This window comes from Alligator mississippiensis, chromosome 10 (genome assembly GCF_030867095.1).
Source record: "Alligator mississippiensis isolate rAllMis1 chromosome 10, rAllMis1, whole genome shotgun sequence".
Classification (NCBI taxonomy): Eukaryota; Metazoa; Chordata; order Crocodylia; family Alligatoridae; genus Alligator; species Alligator mississippiensis.
In genome coordinates, this window is record NC_081833.1 from 47,093,245 (window position 1) to 47,107,190 (window position 13,946).

Here is a 13,946-nt window from a genome sequence, read left to right on the forward strand (position 1 = left end):
GACATTTGTAGATTGGAAAATAATAGAGCAAAGAGACTTTTATCACAAAGTAAAACACATTCTCATTTATTTTAGCAAATGCAGCTTAGTCTTATTTTATAGCACAAATTCATAGAATTCCAAGAATTATGCTGTTGGATAATTGTGGAAGGAAGTAAATTTAGATAACACAAAATTGCTATTAAATTGAAAAGACTGCTTTCTTTCTGTGCAAGTTACAAAGTACCTGGATGAGCTAGGTTTTAATTGAAATTGAAAGTCAAATACATTTTAAAAGCCTTTCTAAAACAGTGTTAGACATGCCTGAATTTCGAAAACAAGAAGAAAAGTGGAGCCACTACTCTGAAAATGATCGTCTAAGGGACCCGGTTTTAAGTGTTTGCAAAATTCAGACAAGAACAGGTGCAAACAGCAATAATGAGATGGCTTGTGAGGAGGGGGGAGAGAGAGGAGAAGACTGAGGTCAAAGGTGAAATGATCATGTGGTCATTTGGGAGGATTAATTGTAGGAGTATAACATTCGCCCTATTGGTAGTATTGGCTGCCTGAAAAAGTAATGTTTACAGGAGATCATGCCACTACTTTCCTCTAAGCTTTGCCTTTGGCTTCTTCTGTAAATCAGGTCAATGGGGTGCTGACAGATGTGCAGCCCCCCACTGTAACTCATGGTGCTTTACAGATGTTGGCTGTTGGGTCTGAGGGGTTGGGGGATCAAGCTCCAGTTTGGAGCAGCCACATGTCTGCGGCCACTTTTCCCTGGTGCCCTCCCCCTCCCCCCCCTCCAGTTCTGTCTTCAGAATGGGGGAGGGAGGAGAAGGGAGGGAAGGGAGCTTAGTCTGGGGTTCATCCAGCCTGTGATGGAGGGTAGAGGAGGTGGATTGGAGCCCTGTCCCACCCCAAGCCCCAGGCAGAACTCTCTCCCCTCCCCACCATTCTGAAGACAGCAGCTGGAGCTGAGCTGAGCCATATCAGCCTAGCCCTGCTCCTAACATGCACTGGCAGATATTAATGAAAACAACTCCACTTTGGAGCACCTTCATCTGAACCCTCATGTAATGAGGGTTCAGATTGTTGCATAATTGGACATTTTTACAGCGCTCTGCAGCCATGTACTTTTTTTGTAAGGGCATGGCTGTACAGTGCTTTCAAGGGGCTGATCACACAACAAATGTAACTTCTTTCTGTGCTTATGGAAATGTGGATATGTCAAAACAGTGTTGCCATCCTGATGTAAAATCCAAGATAGCGATGCTGTGAAGAAGCAGAGCACAACTAACACTACTTTATTCACTTGGTACCTGAAGAGGAAAAAGTGATTTAGTCATCAGATATGAGTGTAAGGAAGACTGTTTGCTGGCCAAAGTATTTTCCATAGTTTCACAGTTGGTAGGTTGGTTGGAGTTGGTAGGACCTGAGCAGATCATCAAGTCAAACCCCCTGCCATGGGCAGGAAGGGATGCTGGGGTCAAACGACCCCGGCTAGGTGATTGTCTAGCCTCCTTTTGAAGACCCCCAGAGTAGGAGTGAGCACCACTTCCTTTGGAAGTTGATTCCAGCTCCTAGCCACCCTGACTGTGAAGTAGTGCCTCCTGATGTAGTCTGAATCTACTCTGTCAGCTTATGGCCGTTATCCTTGTTACTCCTGGTAGTGCTTGTGGGAACAGGGACTCTCTCATTGCCTGTTGGTTCCCCTTGGCAAGTTTATAGGTGGCCACCAGATCCCCTCTCGGCCTTCTTTTGTGGAGGCTGAACAGGTTCAGGTCCCGTAGCCTCTCCTCGTAGGGCCTACCCAGCTACCCCTTCATCATCCGAGTGGCCTTCCTCTGGACCCTCTCGATGCTATCCACATCCCTCCTGACCAATGTTGCATATAGGGGGAGGATCACTTCCCTGGACCTGCTCATGATGTATCTATGGATACATGACAAGGGGCGGTTAGCCTTCCTGACCGCGTCCCCACATTGGTGGCCCATGTTCATTTTGGAATCAATAGTGACTCCAAGATCCTTTTCTGCCTCTGTGCTGATGAGAAGGGAGTTCCCCAGCCTGTAGGTATGCTGCTGGTTCTTCCTCCCCAGGTGCAATATGTTACATTTGTCCGTATTGAAACCCATCCTGTTCTCATCAGCTCATCGCTGTAGCCCGTCCCTCTCTTCTAGCATGCTCACTTCTCCCCACAACTTAGTGTCATCTGTGAACTTGAACAAGGTGCTTTTCAACCCCTCGTCCAAGTTGCCGATGAAGATATTGAACAGTGCGGGCCCGAGGACCAAGCCCTGAGGAACCCCACTACCCACATCCCTCCAGGTTGAAAATGACCCATCCGCCACCACTCTCAAGGTGCGGCCCTCCAGCCAATTTGCGACCCATCTAATTGTGTAGGCATTGACACCACAGTCGCCTAATTTTTTAATGAGGATGGGATGAGAGACAGTGTCGAAGGCCTTCCTAAAGTCCAGAAAGACTACGTCCACTGCAACACCTGCATCCAAGGCTTTTGTGACCTGGTCATAGAAGGCCACCAGGTTGGTCTGACCGGACCTGTCTCTAATGAACCCATGTTGATTACCCCTAAGCATAATCTTGCCTGCTGGTCCCTTGCAGATGTGCACCTGGATAATTTTCTCAAAGACCTTCCCCAGGACCCAGGTAAAGACTAACGGGCCTATAGTTTCCTGGGTCCTCTTTCCTCCCTTTTTTGAAAATGGGGACCACATTGGCCCTTTTCTAGTCCTCTGGCACAATGCCAGAGCACCACAAGTGCTCGTAAAGCTGTGCCAGGTGTCCTGCAATGACCCCTGCCAATTCCGTCAGCACTCTGGGGTGGAGATCATCAGGACCTGCTGATTTGAACACATCTAGTCCCTCCAGAAGTTCCCTGACTAGGTCCTCACTGACCCTGGGCCTGGCTGTGCCTTCCCTGGGTCCTCCTGTAATCCCAGTGCAAGGGATGTCCCTGTCCCTGCTCAGAAAAATGGAAACAAAGAATCTGTTAAAGGGATTAGCTTTGTCATCTGGTGCTACCACCAGATTACCAAGCATGTCCTGCAGAGGCCCCATGTTACTTGCTATGCAGAACATGGAAGAGATCTTGCTTATTGACCATGGGTTTGATTTTGAAACTGCCTGCAAAACGGTTTTTAAATATTTCAGGCCTGACATGATTGAAATCCACTTTGCCTGGTCTTATCCAGTGATAATGGGTAATTTGCACTGACCCACAGACCTTTGAAAACCATGAAGTGGAAGAACTTCCCTTGATGTTAATAGAATGCGGTTGAGATACTAAAACTGTGCAAATGTGTATGCATGTGTGTGCACACATAAATTAGTTAGACTTTAAACAGTCTAGATGAAATTACAGACAAAGATAACAGGAAATGATGGCAGGATGATCACCTTCCATTTCTATGTCTATTTTTTTCAAGGAAGCGAAGGAGATGATGGGGCAAGAATGAGAATGTTTGGCTTCAGTTCCTACATGAAAATCCATTTGTTTTTCAGTAACTAGGATAGTTGAAGGCTTAGGGTTAATAGAATTGATAGGCTATGGCTGGTGATAATATTTAGTGCCATTTAGACCATCAATTTAACAGTTATAAAACAATTAGGAGGAATTATGTTAGTATATGACTTTGTTCACATATTTCTTTCATAATGCTTTGTTTTGAAAAAAAGTGCCTTTAGAATACAATTTTTGGAGGGCAGTTGAGCAGCAAGATTCAGTATGTTAATATTAATGTGTATGGTCAGTGTCATCTATTAAACAGGGCATGAGAATAGATTATTTTAAATTTTAAGAAATCAGTTTTCCAGTGCCTTGCCTGTTGTATGTTGGGTTTTTTTTTAAACAATTAAATGATAATGTGGTAGGCAAGCTAACAGACTCCATGAGAAATGGTATCTGTATTGTTCAGGCTGCTTCCACTAAAAACATTTAAGTTAATTGGAAGTATTGAGGCAGATCTGTTATGTCCATGTACTGTCCAAGGAGAAGTCACACTGTTGGGCCCATTTTATGGTACAGAGATATGTGGAGGGATAAGTCCTTCAGTTCATTTCATTCATCCATAAATCAGCTTCTATTTCATCTAGGTATTAATGGTGCTCTCTGGTCATCAGTCAATTTAAGTTATCCCAATTCCAAATTCAATGAAATCTCCATAATGTTGGCCCCCTTCATTGGGAAATGAGTGTGGATCTTCCTGTCTCCGAGGGTACCATTCCTGGTGTTTCCCCTGGTGCTTTGACCCACAGGAGCGGTCTGTCTGGCACCTTCCTGTGTTCCCCTTTGCAGGGCTCCATTGACCAGATGCCATTTGACACCTTAACTTCTGATGAAAGAGCTTCATCTTGAAAGGTGCCATCTCTGATCTCTCTGACACTATAGGAAGGCTTTAGCCCTGCACAAGAATCAGTACTACAACAGTTTGAAATTTCAGCTCATGGGAATAAATCATTCTCTCTATTCCAAACCACAGAATGTATTTTTTTTCTTTTCCCCAAAATTAAAAGAATGAACAGCTCTGAAAATACTATGGAAAGCCATGGAAATGATGAGCATATACAGTTGATCCTTTAAAAAAGAAGCTCCCCAAATTCCATTTTGCTTAACGGCTGTCAGTTGACACTTTTAGTTGTCATGGCAGTGTATGTTTTTTCATGAATTACCAGCGTTGTTTGTTTTTTCCTTTATCAGTCATCAGCCCATCAGCTAGGCCATTTATAACTACTTTTGGCAGCTCATCAGGGGAGTTCAGAGCCATTGAATAGTGTCCTATCAACTCTCACACCTCATTGTGTGAAACTGTTTACCATGTTGCCTTTTTCTGTAAATATTACAAGCAGTGCACTAAAAGGATAGATGCGTGAAAATGAAATGACTTAACCTTGTAGCAGTTAGCTGAGATGGCAGGTCTGTGTTGACTGATAATTCACAAGTCCTCCTGTTTCAGTTACTCTGCTAAATAACATGTAGACATTCTGCTTTGAAGTCTTGTATATGATAGTTAATTAGACAACATTTAATTTGGCTTAACATTTGTGTCAGTTTTGTGAAAGTGAGACTCTATAATTAGGGAATACAGATCAGGTTTCTGTCAGACTTATAACCTCTCACTCTAATTTAATGCTTACTTCTACAGTGCAATGTCACACTTGGTGTACGGAATTTTTTTCCACTGTCTTTTACGCTTGACTAGTAACAAAGTTGCCCACATTACACAACTGACAGCAAATGGAATCATTCACATAGATGTAAGGGCATATGATTTGCCAGTATTTAACAGCAAACTTGCCCATCAAAACAGATTACACGATTGGAATGAATGTAAATAATGTGATGTACATTTATGCAAGCCTACAATTTAGTTAGAACTATTTTACATTTCTAAGGGACTTGATACTTTCCTTTAATGATGCTTTCTAATAGGTTTGCATGTGAAGCACAACGGTGCAAATAGCTTATAATTAATAAACAGTTTTCTGTGTGTGTGTGAAGTATATTTTAAAAGCTGATGATCTCAGTTTCAAAATCTTTGCCTTGGATGATTAAAAAGTAACATGTAGCTAAATATGACATCAAATGGCACTATGTTTTGCAGTCCACTTACTGTGTGTACAGTTTTAATGTCTGGAATAGAAAAATGAAGGAAGGTTAATTTTAGCATGTTGGGATCCTATTGACTACTAAAGCCTCCCTTCTGATGTTTTCACAGTTCAGTCCTGAAGTGGTAGTCAAATACAGAAATGTCAGAATCTGCATTATATAGCTGTCACTAAAGTTTCAGTGGTTTGACAGAACATTTCTATAAATATGCAATTAATTTTTTTTACCTGGATTTTCCTTTCTGTCCCCTAATACAAAGATAATACCAGTGCCCCATCTATCGTGTGAGATTAGTTATATGTAGACTGTGGGTGTGTCTACATAAGATGCTAGAAGTGCAGCAGACTAATCCTACAGCACATTAGCGCATCACCTAAAAGATGTGCACCAGCGGTACTGTACAGTAGGTCCATGCAAAGCTTCGGGTGTTGATTCGATATGGAGGAGATTTGGCCCAATTTTGGTGGCCGAATCTGAATTGAACCAATTTAAAGGTCCAAATTGATTCAAAGCTCTCCGAATCTTTGGAAAAGATTCGGAGAGCTTTGATGATTCGGTCAGTCCCTGGTGGCTGCAGCAGGGAACTGCAGCCAACTCCAAGCTGGTAAATACTAGGGGCGGGGAAAGGGAGCTGGGGGAGGGGAGAGGGGATCATGGGGGGACCCTGGCCCTGTACCCCCACCTCCCCATGGCTGGCCCCCCCGCCCCAGCTCCCAGCCCTTTAAAAAAAAGCCCTGGTGCTTACTGGGTGTTGCCAGGCAGGGAGGGGGGGACAATTCCCACTGCTCCATGATGCATGGGAGCTCTGCCATGAGTCTCCTGACCCCCCCCCACTTCCCCACCCCCACCACGGGTGCCCCACCTGGGCCAGCTCTGGCCTTTTAAGAAAAAAAAAAAACACAGAGAAAAGCCTTGGGACTCGCTACTCCTGCAGCAGCCTCGGGGCTTTGGGGGCTCATGCAGAGCCCCCCATGTGGTGTGGAGGCATCAGGGGGCAATGAGGATCACACCCCGCTGGCAGAAGCAGTGAGTCTGGGGGTTTGTTTGGGTCATCTTTTCTTAAAGGACCGGAGCTGGCCCAGGTGGGGCACCCATGTGGAGGGGTTGGGGGGCTCATGCAGAGCTCCCCACACAGTGTTAGGGCATCAGGAATCACCCCCTGCCTGGCAGCACCTGGTGAGCCGTGGCTTTTTTTTAATAAGTGCCTGGAGCTGTGGCCGGTGGGACAGCCATTGCCAGGCTTGGAGAGTGGGCTGGGGTTGGGCCTGGCTGATTTGGAATGAAACATCGAAAATGAATACTAGCCACTTTGCATAGGCCTACTGTGCATTAATGCCAGTTATGGTACATTAAGTTAGTACCTGTTATTACAGGTACTAAACTTTAATGTGTCATAATTATGGCACATTAATGCATGTTTAGATGTGCCCTGTGTGTCATAAGCAGCATGTAGACCTGACCATGTTTGTTTCTTATTAACATGGCAACTCACAGACAAAGTATACTTTCTCAAGTCCATCTTGACTATATTTTATGAATTAAGGCTTGCTAAATTACTGAGATAGCTGGCAATTTTTCAATATGTAATATTGTATATTTGGAGGCTCTAAGGCCTTCATGGACTCTGAGTGGAGGGAATTCACTGAAGTAATATCTACAAAGCCAGTGGTGGAGAGGTTGCAGGGAGCATTCCACAGAAAGATTTTAACTAACTGCTTCACTCCTGAGATCTTGTGAATATAGTGTCACAGAAACCAGTAAGAGATACTGTGAACAGAGGACCTAACCGAAAGCAAGGGTGATGTCAGAACTGACTGCAGTATAATGCAGACTTCAAGCTTAATATGCTCAAAAACTAAGAGCAGTTTGCCACATCAGCATGGAACTCAGTGGCCATGCCTACATGTGTGCTTTACTGTGAAGTAGACTAATTAGCCGTGGAGTAAAATGTTACTGTCTACATGTGCGATGGTATTAGCTCACAGTAAACTAATTGACACCGTCACAAGACAGTACTGTCAGAGACAGAATTATCTTATTGCAGAGTAATTAACTATGATTAAACACATGTGTAGACACTGACAGTGGGAGTAAATTGCACCTGGACAGCCCAGCCAGCCAGAGGCCAGACATCTGCCTGCTGCCTAACAACATGACTCCACACTTTCAGCACCCTTGTGCCCCAGCCAGCCCCTCTGCCACAAGATGCTGCTAGTCAGAGCCTGGGGCAAAGCAAGGCAGGAGTAGCCCTGGCATAAGCTGCTATGCCTCAGCTTAAATTGCTGCTGTCTGAGGCACTTTACCTTGGAGTAGTTTACTCAAACTGCTCTGGAGTTTACTTTGAATTAATTGCATGTGTAGATGCACCCAGAGTGAACTAATTTACTCTACTTCTCAGTGTTTTCACAAGGGATTTTGCCAGCATAGTTATGTCAGTAACCAATGCACTTTTTCCAGCCCGTGCTCTTAACAGATAAAGCTGTTTTGACCAAACATTGTGAGATGTTGAACTCTCTTCTAGTTTATAAAGAAGGTACAGTTGTTAACTGAATAGAATGCATATAGCAGAATTTATTGCTTTTATCATCAAAAGCACAGCTTTTGTCAGGGGCCATAACAGGCAGCCCAGCCTGGACTAATTGCCCAAGAGGCTCTAGTAAACTGATGAACCAGCTGGCCACTGTTGGGATCTCTTGATTAGCTGCTGAGGCTAGTAGCCTTCCCATTTAAGTCAACCTGCTGCAGAAGACTGCAGGTAGCTAACAGTTCTGCCTGAAGGCTTGCTGTGATAAGCCTTTCTGGATCTTGTTCTCTTTGGTTTACTGACTTCTGACCCTGTTTGGCTTTGCCTCTGGACTCTGGCTTTTGGGACCTCTGTCTTTGGTAATTTGGCCCCTGACTCAGCTGTGATTTGGACTCTGCCTCTGGAATTGCCCTTTGGCTTTGGTAATTTGGACTCTAGCTGTTGCACAGCCCACTTCCACATAGCTCTGGGTCCCCCATCTCTTGCCTTTAGACCTCTCCTGGTGGCCTACCCACTAGGCTGGCCTACCTATGCCTTGGTCCTTGCATCCTTCCTATAGATGAATTTCAGGGCAAGTTCTTTCAGCTCGTAGGCAGCAGTAGTACAGGAGTACTAGGAGGTAAGTCCCTTTCAGGCAGAAACTGGACTGCCTGGTATATTCTTTTTCAGTATAGAGAAGTTGGGGCATCTGGTTGATTTAGATTATGTACTGCAGTTAAGGCAAAATTTACTCTCTCTTATTTATCACATGCATTTCCTTTAATTCTCAGAAATCAGTCTGTTTGTGGCTGTATGTGTGTGCAGTTATCTGATGTCTGAGATGGCTTTCTAAGCATCTGATCAGTTCAGGATAGGTAGCTGCAGTGCCTTTGATGAAACAGTGTTGCTGGATATCTTGAATTAGATCATTCCAGGGGGTCCTAGTTAGTTATTATGAAGCCAGTTCTCACTTCTTGGGAGGGAAAAACTAAACCTTTTACCAAATCAACTCTGTACAATAGATACCAGCAGATATTAAACAGAAAAATTGTAAAATGATTCTGTCCTTGAGTTGTTTGGGCAGATGCTCAACTGGTATAAACTTGCATAGCACCACGTTAGTTGGGGAATTTTTTTTAAAGTGTGAAGAGACCCATTTTATTGAGATGAAGCTGTCCTAAGCAGTGTCTTTTGTGGGGAATTGGAGCCACTCCTGTTCTTTCCCAAAAACAGAGATTTCTCACATAAGTAGCCATATATTTCATTATACAATCAATCAGCACAGCCTTGCTAGAGAGGTTTTTATCTGGTGCACAAAACATAAAGTATAAGCTCATTGCATAGCTCTATTACAATAAAATTATTGAGTCCTGTATAGTTGCCTCTTCCATACAAAACTTGTTTTAAGAAAAGGAAACAAACATTGTGTCATTTTAGTCACAGCACACTTCTCTTTTGTAAGAAATAGTCCTGTTATCTGGGAATTCATACTCTGCCAGTTTTTAAAAATAATGTCAAGTTATTTTCTTTTCAAGGCCAGAAATAGAAACAATTAGAGTAGTAACTCAAATGAAGCAATATCCCTTTCTAATTAAAGGGCCAAGCTACCAACTCTGATGCACAACATGCATCATTGTGTGACTTGAAAGGATGGGTGTTATGCACAGATAGTGTACTTGATTGCTCATATGTGGGAGGGTATGTATTACCCATTTTAAATTAGAACCTGCCCTAAGCCTAGAACCTGAAGACTTAAAGCAAACAGCCAAATAAAATATTGTAGATGGGGAAGAGCTAAAAATAATGGGACAGTGACCATAGTTCTTTTGAAGGTGTAAGGGAATGCAAATTTTTGTGTTTGCATATGCCTTTTGCATATAAAATGTCTATTTTCTTCTAGACAGACTCAGTAATTCTCATATTGGATCCATATGCTATTATACTAAGTGTTCCACATACTACAGTATTCTGTTTACTAACACTTGTCAGCACTGCATGTTTTTAAAGAAATATGTGAAAAAACCCTGCAAAAATTGCCTTAGCAAAGTTTTAAGATTTATATGGCACTAGGAGTAGTACTTTAAAATTGTATTATTCATGATAAATATGACAGTATCCACAGCATTACTATAATTTGATAGAGAGAAATAGTTAGCTGTGTTAGTCTGTAGTCAGGCAGAAGGCAAGGCAGGATGGCACCTTAGTAACTAATGAGTTTGAGTGAGTTAGTTCCTGAGATGCCACCCTGCCCTCCCTTCTGCCTGTAATTTGATAGTAGAATGTTTATGGGGTTTTGTTTTCTTTTTTTTTAAATAAAGAATTTCTATGTGCTGGTAAGCAACTCATAGAAATGGATGAACATTGCTTCAGAAATGTTGTTTTACAGCATCCTTTCCCTGAGAAACATACTGTACAGGCTTTGAAATTTCATAGACATAGGCATCATATGTACTTAGGATCCGTTATGTATAAAATATAGTTCATGGCAAAGCTAAAGGAGTCGGTGTCCTATTGAAAGGCCCTTTATGTCTTGTCTTTTCTTTGTTCAGCAGGAACAAAGTTTGTCATCCTAAGACACCAGACCTTTGACGAGGCTCAGGTAACCTCTGAGAGTGCATATGGTGCTAACAAAGAGTCCCTGTCAGCCTTTGTAGAAGACTGAGACTTCAGTCAGCATTGACTTTCCAGAAGATGAGGAAGTGTTGGTAAAGAGCTAGACTGTGGTTCTTCGGATCTATCAGTTCATGGAGGAACAGAAGAAACTCAGCATGCAGAAAAAAAAGATAAAAACAGAAGGAGCGGCATCCCAGAAGTTGTGATCACACAGGCAGATGAGGTAGGTGATAGACAATACCGGATCTAAAATTCCTTTTTATCTTATCTTATTTGTATTCTTAGCTGTGATCAGGAATATAGCATGTTGTTTCTAATTAATTCTTTAATTTTCTTTATTTATGTTTTGAATTTAGCAAAATTCTATTTCATGTTGGAAACTTCCTGCAACTGAAACCTGAAATGCTATTTTTCTTTAATCAGTAATATTTTTAATCGTATTACATGGTGCTCAGAAATGAATATTTCTTTGTTTTGTACAGTACATATTTACATAAATTAGTGTTATCCTTGCTTATTTTGCTATCCATAATTTATATGCTATTAATTTTATCACAAAATAACATCTCATGCTCTCATTCTGAAACCATTTTTAGCATCATAGCAAATTACCTTGGGAGGAACTATAACATAGTGAAGTATCTCATGCGCATTTTTTAAAATTAAAATGTGTGTCAAACATTCAGCCTGATTAACTAATGAATCTAGCCTATTTTTGGTCTGTGATGCTTCTAATGTGCAAATTTTGGCATAACTCTGAATTTAGAAAATGAAATATTTTGACCACCATACTCAAAGATAATACTTTGAAAAGAAAATCTAAAATGATTTTTATTGATAAGTGTGATGGGGCAAGCTCAGGGCCGAGTGTCAAGTCTTGCCTGCTACAACTTTCCTGTTCCCATAACTGGTGGTATAAGGTGGGAGGCTGCCCATTCTATGCCCTGATGTCAGAGGGCACTATCCACGGCTCCATACCATCCCTACACCATGGCCCATGCCTTGCAGATGGCATCCAGTATGTTACTACACTCCTGACCAATTTAGGCTGGGCCAATTTAATCCTTTGTTCACTCATACGCTCATACAGCCCCCCTCTCATTGGGGCCTCTTGCACTCCACCCTCTCACAGGGTCTCTTGCTCGCTGCATGATGCTGTGCCCCCTTCACTCTGCCCTGCTCCCTTGAATGGCCCTGTAGGCTATCAGGCGTATCTAAGTCATGCCTCAGCTGGCAATGTACAGTCTCTTGGGCGTCTTCCATGAATCTTACCTGGGTAGTGGCCAGTCGATTCACCAAACAGAGGGCTAGCTCTTCTCTAGCCCCTCACCGGGCTTCTCACACATAACAACTTGATCTTATTGGGGGGTGGCCCATGTGCCTGTCCCACAGCCGTACTCGGCACACCCCCTGGGAGTGCCCTTCATGCCAACCCTCAGCTCTACTCAACCCCTGTCAGGGCCTTCACTACTGCCCTCTGTCTAGGGCTCCATACCTGCCTCCCTCTCTGGGGCTACACAACTATCCCCTCCCTCGGGCCTCTGAAGTCTTTCACCCCTGCAGGCTCAGGTGGCTGCAGCAATGCCTGGCCCTGCTCATTTCCTGGGGTCTCATGCCCCCTGGGGCTCAGGTGGCTATAGCCGTGCTTGTCCCTCTTACCCCTGGTGTTGTGGGGGCTCGGGTTAAAGCACCTCGACCCACCTTTCACCAGGGAGGTGAGCAGTCCTGGTATTTGAATGGGGCTACTGTGCCACTGGCAGTCCCACCAGGCCTGCCTGCCTTCCCCAGCAGGGTGCAGTTTTAGGTCATGCCCAGGACCAGGAGCCTCCAAGGCATCCCCCTAGCTCCTGCCCTTACCTCCAGGATGTTCCACACTGCAAGGGAGCTAGATGGTGTTGCTCCCTTAGCTGCAAGCAGCCAACTGCTAGCTTTGCCTGGCTGACCATGTGTGGATGTGCATGTATACTCCTACATGTCCCAGACACTTGGGTTCTGTGCATCTGTTCATGCCTCAGATGCTGGGGTTGTGTGCGTGTGTCCCAGATGCCTATCATAGAAGTAGGGTCGGAAGGGACCTTGCAGATCTTCAGGTCTGACCCCCTGCCTGGGCAGGAAGAAAACTGGGTTCAAATGACCCCAGCCAGGTAGGCATCAAGCTGCTTCTTAAAGAGCCCCAGGGTAGGAGCCAGCACCACTTCCCTTGGAAGTTGGTTCCAGATCCTAGCTGCCCTGACTGTGAAATAGTTCCTATGGATGTCTAATCTAAACCTACTCTCCAACAACTTGTGGCTGTTGTTCCTTGTTATCCCGGGGGGCGCTAGGGGAAACAAGGTCTCCCCCAACCCCTTCTGGTCCCCCCCTACTGAGTTTTATAGATGGTCACAAGGTCCCCCCCCCCCCCCAGCCTTCTCTTGTGAAGACTGAACAGGTTCAGGTCCCGTAGCCTTTCATTGTAGGGTCTGCCCTGCTGTTCCCGGATCATGCGGGTGGCCCTCCTCTGGACCCTCTCAATGTTGTCCACATCCCTCTCAAAGTTAGGGTGCCCAGAACTGGACACAGTACTCCAGCTGCGGCCTGACCAGTGTCACGTAGAGGGGGAGGATCACCTCCTTGGTCCTTGGACCTACTATATTCTCCCCCACTGATGTTTGGTGGCCCCACTTGTGCACAGTGGCAGACTGTCCAGATCTGCAAAGCCCTGGCCAATTAGCTCCTCGCCCATGTGGACAGGAGTAGGATATTTGAGAACTTGTGGCGCTTGGGCAAAGTACCTGAAGATTGGAAGAGGGCCAATGTGGCACCTATTTTCAAGGAAGGGAGGAAAGAAGATCTGGGAAACTACAGGCCAATCAGTTTGACCTCAATCCCTGGAAAGATCTTGGAAAAAATTATCAAAGAAAACATTCTCAACAGGCTAACAGAAGGCAACATTCTGAGAGAGTCAGCATAGGTTTGTTACAGGCAGGTCTTGCCTGACCAGTCTCATTTCCTTCTATGACCAGGTGACATATCATATATTTGGACTTTAAAAAGGCCTTTGACCTGGTGTCTCATGATGTCCTCATCAAAAAATTGGGCAACTATGGCCTTGAGTATACTACAGTCTGATGGCTGGGGAACTGGCTCTGTGGTCAGGCCCAGAGAGTGGCAGTTGAAAGAACTGAATCAACATGGCACTCAGTAACCTGTGGTGTCCCTAAGACTGTTCTCAGACCTATACTC

General features: G+C 44.2%; 1 long non-coding RNA gene across 1 annotated transcript in view; it reads left to right on the forward strand.

Moving 5' to 3' along the window:
• Window positions 1-8,299: 8,299 nt before the first annotated feature.
• The window catches only part of LOC132243592 (uncharacterized), a 177,111-nt gene continuing 171,464 nt past the window's right edge, over window positions 8,300-13,946 (forward strand). The window contains exons 1-2 of the long non-coding RNA XR_009455256.1: window positions 8,300-8,751; window positions 10,661-10,947. This is a non-coding gene — a long non-coding RNA (uncharacterized LOC132243592). The remainder of the gene's footprint in view (window positions 8,752-10,660; window positions 10,948-13,946) is intronic.